This window comes from Schistocerca americana, chromosome 2 (genome assembly GCF_021461395.2).
Source record: "Schistocerca americana isolate TAMUIC-IGC-003095 chromosome 2, iqSchAmer2.1, whole genome shotgun sequence".
In the NCBI taxonomy this organism is placed as follows: Eukaryota; Metazoa; Arthropoda; class Insecta; order Orthoptera; family Acrididae; genus Schistocerca; species Schistocerca americana.
This window is the reverse complement of record NC_060120.1, coordinates 329,635,651-329,644,002: the sequence shown is the minus strand read 5'-3', so window position 1 is coordinate 329,644,002 and position 8,352 is coordinate 329,635,651.

Sequence of the window (8,352 nt, the reverse complement as noted above, 5' to 3'; positions counted from 1 at the left end):
ATCAACTGCGATGTGTAGCAGTTTTGGACCAACATTTCTAGTATTAATACTCTGACAATATTTACTTTGGTAGATCCAGCTTTGTTGTTACCATTGTTTTCTAAATATAAATCTCCTGCTTTAAGGTCCATTATGGTTTTCCTCTTGCACAGGAAGCTCTATCTTCAAATACAGGATACCGACATTTTATTTATGACCAAGAAGGTGCTTTTAAGTACTTCCTTCTTGATGATTCCATTTACCTATTCCATCTGCCTAAGTCTGAAACTTTAGTCTGGTGCTGTGCCCCAAAAGCTCTGGTAACCTTACAATTCTGCACCGGAAATACCGAAATTTTGCTATTCACAGTAACCTGGTTGCAGAAATTCACACTCATCATGGATATTATAGCTCCAGTATATAAAATTACATCTACAGTTAAATATTTTATTGACGCTTTAATCATGGTTTATATTATCTTACTCTTGCCAGATATACATTTCCTTATTCACTAATTAACTCACCTTGAATTTTAATTATTTTATTATACCATAGCATTATTACATTACTTCCAACAGTACCTTCCCCCTTCTCTTCAAACAGACTCGGGAGGCTATGATTGGTCAGGCCTAATTTCACAAAGTGAAAGTGACTGTTCAGTGGTTTCAAAAATTTAAACACTATGATTTGGCTGTGTCCAAGACTGGGCTAGACCTTGTATAGGTTGTGGATTGCTACCTTTACTATTCTCTTGGTTCTGCATCTGCAAATTCTGCTCAGTTGCTATTGCAGCAGCAAATGACTGCCAAAACTCTGAATTGCTATTATGCCACTGGCTATTAAAATTCCTATTATTGCTAAAGTTATTAGAATTAAGTTTATGATCATACCTCCTTTTCCTGCTAGCATTGTGCTCCATACCATTATTATTATTCTCATCGTCATAAGGATGGAAATTCTGATTAAAATGTATTGGTGAGCCTGGAGGATGTAGAAAATTTCCGTTCCCATTACCATAACTATTGTTATATCTGTTCTTATTACGATTCTGATTATTATTATTACCCCTGCTAGGTTGGTACCCATTACTATGGATTCCTCACACTCTTCGATTAGAATTATTGTTTCCATTACCATTAGGTTGTTTCAAGTCCTATTGAATCAAGTCTAATGAAGCTACCATGGACAAAAAATGCTACAGATCTGAGTCTGGCACATAAAACAGTTTTTCTGCAATGTTAATTGGTAATTTTGCTTCAAGGATTTGGAGAACTTCTCTGTGTGAGATTGGTTCAGCCCAATATCTAGTTTTGTTAACATAGTGTTCGAAATATTTTCTTAAGCTACATTTTTGGGCTGTAATATTTACAACTATATATATATCTCTATACACAATTTTCGTTTGTTGCTCATTGACCAAAATTTGGCTATAAATATTCTTTTGAATTCTTTGAACATTCTATAATGCTCTGCTGCATTGTTGCCCTGCAAAGCAGCATCTCCCATTATATGGAACACAATAAATCGTGGTTTAAGATAATCATTCCATGATCTAGGAAAAAATTTCCTAAAGCTTTTAATGAATATCATGGGATATGGAATGTCCTTTTCAGATGAATAAGTTTGAAACCAACTACCTTTTGTTATGCTCTGTTCCAGTATTAATAACGAAAGTGATGGAACATTTTTTGCATAATATCGACTGGATCAGAATACGTGCTAAACATGTTTTATTCATTGGTGTATCTGGTGTCTGACTTACATTCAGATGAATAACTTTTGTCTGTTTTAAATCTACGTGGGAATGCGTTCTGCTCTTTCTTATTTTCAACTGGACTTACAGTTTCGATTAATTCCTACTTAAGTCTACTTCACATTGTTACTGAGGAATCTCCAAAACAACTCTGTCTTTGATCTGTCTAAACTCAGCTTTAAGCTCTTCTATGTTTTCATTAGTATTAAATCGAGATTTCTTGGTAACGCATTGCATTACTGACATTATCTCAGAAGCCATATGCGTATTTATTTCAGTATTTTCCTTCTCTCTCCATTCAGACACACCATCCTCCTACTTTCTTGATTTCTTCACTAAATATCATCAATCCGTCCGTTATTTTATAATTCCATATTTTCCGTTTTGTGAGAGAGATCCTACTGTATATTATGCTCTAGTTTGTGATGCTTTAAGATCTTTAACTGCAATCTGTAATTGGTTTACAAGGTAGACTTTCATATTTTCAGTTTACTTCAGCTAAATTATTGTGAATTTGTTCCAAGTCAGCAAAGATTTTCCAGTCTCTCTCATCTAATTTTCTATGCCATTCTGCTTCGAGTTCGACTGATCCTTAACCTTATATGGCTTCAGGTTCGACTAATCTTCAGTCTCATGCAGCTTCAAGCTCGACTTGCTTCCTGTCTCTTTCCTTATCCCTTTCTTCCAGTTTCATTAATTGGGCAGTAAACTGGTAGGAAGCTCTATACCATATCGGTACATTATCTGATTTTTCGGCGATTCCCTGTTTATTAGGGTAATTTATGCAAAGTACACTCGGAACTCGCATTGCTATGCTCTATATCCGACGCAGAGTCACCAAGGTTCCATGTTTCAGTGACAGTTACTTTATTTTTTACAGGAATCGGACTATTTTCAATTTCAGGTTCATCCAGATCTGTTAAATTCTCTCGCTATTCTAGATCGAGTAACCTAACTTACTCAACTTTTTCCTTTCCTTGTTTCTACCATTTCAAAAGTAAAACTCATTCCTGTATTTACAAATGTTGTTACTTGTAATCACAAAATCCAAAACCACTTAGAGGAATCTCCCTCATAAATATCATTTCAGGGAATACAACACAACACGTGTAGCAAATGATTGCTGGTACAAGCTAACCACAACTACAAAGATTAATTACTATCTTTCCTTATTTAACACAAACTATTCTACACTCCATAATAACTCATCATGTTAGATTATGGCAAAAAGGCAAGACGTCCGAATACCAAGGCCCTTACCTTTGGTAGAGATGACCAGATCAACTCAACTGCTTGTCAGTATTCAGTTAGGTTCTAGCTAAGCAAAACTCATTTATTGAGGCTCATTTGGTTAAAAAAACAAATACAGCAAGTACATGGAACAGATAAAATTGCAGATTAGTTACATGAACATGCACATTTGTATAATGTCCAATTAGAAACATTTACTTAAATGTTTCACAATAATTCACAGTCCACAAATTGTTTCAACTTATGCGGGCAATTCTGCCTGAGCAATGGTGCTGTGCACTTGCTGCTGTTACTTGGTTTCATTTTTCAATGTTTTCTGCTTACTTAAGCCAGTATTATGGTGTGAAGCAAGACACCTGAGGCATTAAATACCATGTATGACATGTGAAGTTGTCACAATATTTTTCCACTGTGAAGATGATCAATGATCGAAACCGGTTGTGAATAAATATATTGTAAGACAGCACAGTGTTTGCCATGAATTTCTCCAAGTATCCTGAGTTCTGCCTGATCACTGTCTACCTGTACAGAATTCCTATGCTACCATTGGCATGCTAGCCACATTAAGGTAGACAAAATGTGACAGACTCTGTACTCTCATAGAGCAGATACTATCCACAAGAGGGGACAGTACTTCAGGTACCTTTGTTAGCACTGATACATGACTGTCTACGACTCTCCAAAGACACTCATTTGCAGCTGCTTCCAACAGTTTGACAGTAGTCAGGGCGATTTCCATCTGTTTCCGAACAGCAACTAACCAAAGGACAATAAACATACTGGAGCAACTCTGTGGTTGGTGCAATATTTTCGAGAATAGTGAACAAATAGATTCAAACTAAGCTTGCTGATTTTCTATTAATTTATGGGTCTGATATGCTACAAGTATTACCATTAACCTTTTAGAACTGAAGCGATTAACACTGGAAACAAGGTATCTATTACGAGAACAGAAAACTTGATAGCTTACAGAATTTAATGTTCCTCTGAATCGTTTTCCAGTTTATGGTCGCTAACAAATTCGACAACATCGTAAATTTATGGTAAGTGCAGCTAACATAACCCACTTGTAAAAGAGGAGGCTAATGTGATACAACATATTACTTATTTGCAATAACAGTAAATCAAAAATTCTGATTTACTATGAAAGAAATTTGCACATCACTCTTAACTTAATAAGATTATCAAAAATACATGTTTGTAAACGCTCAAAATTACCAAAAATATACCTTCTTCACGTAACTATACAAAACATTTGGGAAAGATTGCTTTCGAATGAAAAAGCACAAATTAAGGTTGCAGTTAATGATATAGTATGAATTTTTTGCAACACTGCCAAATGTTCAAGAATAAGACAGATATCATATGGCTATTGACACAATCAATGAAGGTTATGTGAAAACGACAGAAACAGTAAAATATTGGAATCTTGAATTTCCAATCATGACTATGTGGAACATGCACTCTCATACAAATAAAAATTCGAAAATTGTCTTATGTGTGCAAATATATATATATATATATACATGCGCCATAGATCAAAACTGCACCATAACTTTACCACAGTTAAAATTGTGGAAATTATGGAGCACCAACAAAACATGTTTTCTGCTTGGGATGGCTAGCACAGTCTTGTGGCTTGTGAGACAACACACAATGGATATAGCTAGCGCCGAGTTTATTAATCCTCCATCTTACACTGATGCCGTCGTCTTAATACCTCCTGAAATCAGAATGTAAATTATTATACAGCTCAACAGTGAATAAATCTTTCTTTGTGATCTGGAGGATTCTCTCTAATTCAGAATCAGATAACATCTCATATCTTGTCAAGAAATCTGTCTGTGATGTCGATATTTAATATCTTTCTATCTGCTTCTGTCTAGCCTAAATGACAATTAACATTTTAATACTCCACTTGAGCAACCACAAATTTTACTTTGAAGCTACCATTTCTGGCCTCAGTTGTTTCGATTTTGGAAGGTCAAGCGCCTCCTATTTCGTTAGTCCCTAGGTTTTACATATGGCATATGCCCTTACTTTAAGATATTTCAGATACATAATGTCCCGAATGATAATATACAAGGAAATGCCACGAGACAATGCCTGAAGTACAATACAATCCACAGTATTTGATGTAAAGTGACAATGTATGTCTCTCAATCTGCTGCTTCCAGTCACCGAATTACGGGAAAGATGTAGAATCAGTCTCGACACGTCAAGTATCGTTGATAGGCGCTCATTATAGGTTTTCTTCGAATGGACTGAAATATCACACAATGGACTTTCATTTTCCTACAACTACTTCCTGATTCATGTGTGTTTCCTTTGTGGCACATTAAATTGCACACCTGGTTGAAACATTTGTCACGTAAGCTACACAAACATTTATAAAAAATTTTGTACCTTTAATTATCGAGCGATATCACTTAACTTGTCTGAATGTGCCTGTGATATGTATTTCCTCAGATTATTGTTAAATTCACAGTTTATTCTACACTCTGCATGTGTGTATTTTCCGTTTTTTAAACATATTTCTGATGGCACTGTCCTGGTTAAAGGTGGAGAAAAATCTTCGCTCTTTAACCACACCTCAGAAATTCACGCAGTATCATCTTAGACTACACACTCGATAGATACACAACAGATTACGTGTGCTAGCAGGCGTCAGGCAGGAAGCCACTGAACAGTTCGTATTTTTCGACTGCTGCCTCGTGTACTTTCGGTTCTTCCCGTGAGATATTGGCTGTGTAGAGCCGTAGTTGCATGTCGGGAGCTAGACAAAAGTTTTCTTATCGCAGTTACTTTTATCTTATAGTACTGGACTTTGTGCTTATGGGTCATTATTTTATTTTATTTGCCTTGCTTTTATACACTTTGCAAAGATTCCATGAGGAGTTGGATAGTTTTCCTATGAGTGTTTCTCCAAAAAGGAGGGCAGATATCTGATGCGAAAAATGGTTTAGATTTCACAATTATAGGGCAAAGAAGAGTCTTACATTGTGCCTGAATAAGAACACAAATTGATGAAATAATTTTCATTAAGTAACTTATTTGGCCAGTGGAAGAGTCAGAATAAAAAGAGAAACAAGAGCTGTATTTACTTTACTTGATATGTAGAAAGGGAAGAAACTCAATGGATAAAATAAAAATGCTCTTTATATTGTTTTATAAATATTGATTGATATCTTTGTATATACAGGGCGAGTCACTTAACGTTACCGCTGGATATATTTCGTAAACCACATCAAATACTGACGAACCGATTCCACAGACCGAACGTGAGGAGAGGGGCTAGTGTAATTGTTTAATACAAACAATAAAAAAATGCACGGAAGTATTTTTTTTAACACAAACCTACGTTTTTTTTTAAATGGAACCACGTTAGTTTTGTTAGCACATCTAAACATATAAACAAATACGTAATCAGTGCCGTTTGTTGCATTGTAAAATGTTAATTACATCCGGAGATATTGTAACCTAAACTTGACGCTTGAAACCTCCGACATTCAGTTGCGTGTTGTAACAAACACGGGCCATGGTAGGGGAGCAGCATCTGCAGGGACATGTTTACGATGACGACTGTGTTTACGAGTGTGGCTGTAGTGCACTGTTGTGGATTGGTCGCAGTGTCCGCATGTAGCGCACACAGACCATCTGTAGTACACTGTGTTACCAGACGTCTGTGATAGTGTAGTCTTGTAGGAACTGTGACCATGGTGTATTCGAACTCTGAAAAGGTGGAGATGATACTCATCTATGGCGAGTGTCGACGAAATGAAGCTGAAGCCTGCAGGGTGTATGCAGAATGGTACCCGGGCAGAGAGCATCCAATGTGCCACACATTGCAAAACATCTACCGCCAACTGTATGCAACAGGTATGGTCATAGCACGCAAACGGGTCCGTAACAGGCCCGTCACAGGAGAAGCGGGTGCAGTTGGTGTGTTAGCTGCTGTTGCCATGAACCCACACATGAGTACACGGGACATTGCGAGAGCCGGTGGACTGAGTGAAAGTAGTGTCATGCGCATACTGCATCGTCACCGCTTTCACCCGTTTCATGTGTCGCTACATCAGCAATTACATGGTGATGACTTTAATCATCGAGTGCAATTCTGTCAATGGGCATTAACAGAGAATGCGTTGCAATTCTACCTGTTTACTGATGAAGCGGGTTTCACAAACCACGGGGCAGTGAATCTACGGAACATGCATTACTGGTCCGTGGACAGTCCTCGCTGGCTCAGGCAGGTAGAGCGACAGCAACTGTGGACTGTAAATGTATGGTGCGGAATCATTGGCGACCACCTCATTGGTCCTCACTTCATTGCAGGGGCCCAAACAGCTGCAACACACATCGCGTTTCTACAGAATGATCTGCCAACGTTGCTCGAAAATGTCCCACCGGAAACACTTCTACGTATGTGGTATCAGCATGATGGTGCACCTGCACATTCCGCAATTAACACTAGGCTGACCCTTGACAGGATGTTCCACGGGCGTTTCATAGGACGTGGAGGACGCATAAATTGGCCAGCCCGTTCTCCTGATCTTACACCTCTGGACTTCTTTCTGTGGGGTACGTTAAAGGAGAATGTGTACCGTGATGTGCCTACAACCCCAGAGGATATGAAACAACGTATTGTGGCAGCCTGCGGCGACATTACACCAGATGTACTGCGGCGTGTACGATATTCATTACGCCAGAGATTGCAATTGTGTGCAGCAAATGATGGCCACCACATTGAACATTTATTGGCCTGACATGTCGGGGCACACTCTATTCCACTCCGTAATTGAAAACGGAAACCACGTGCGTACGTGTACCTCACCCCTCATGGTAATGTACATGTGTGTCAGTGAAAAAGACCAATAAAAAGGTGTTAGCATGTGGACGTAATGTGCTGTTCCAGTCTCTTCTGTACCTAAGGTCCATCACCGTTCCCTTTGGATCCCTACGTAATTCGGTTCTCTCCGATACACACGATCGAACAGCGGAGGATTGGTACTCAAGCGTCAAATTTAGGTTACAATATCTCCGGATGTAATTAACATTTTACAATGCAACAAACGGCACTGATTACATATTTGTTTATATGTTCAGATGTGCTAACAAAACTAACGGGGTTCCATTTTAAAAAACGTAGGTTCGTGTTAAAAAACATACTTCCGTGCATTTTTTTATGGTTTGTATTAACCAATTACACTAGTCCCTCTCCTCACGTTCGGTCTGTGGAATCGATTCGTCAGTATTTAATGTGGTTTACGAAATATATCCAGTGATAATGTTAGGTGACTCACCCTGTATTCCGTTTTTCTCTAGCAACACAATTTGTTTTAAAAAATTGGGCCAACTATTGTCTCATT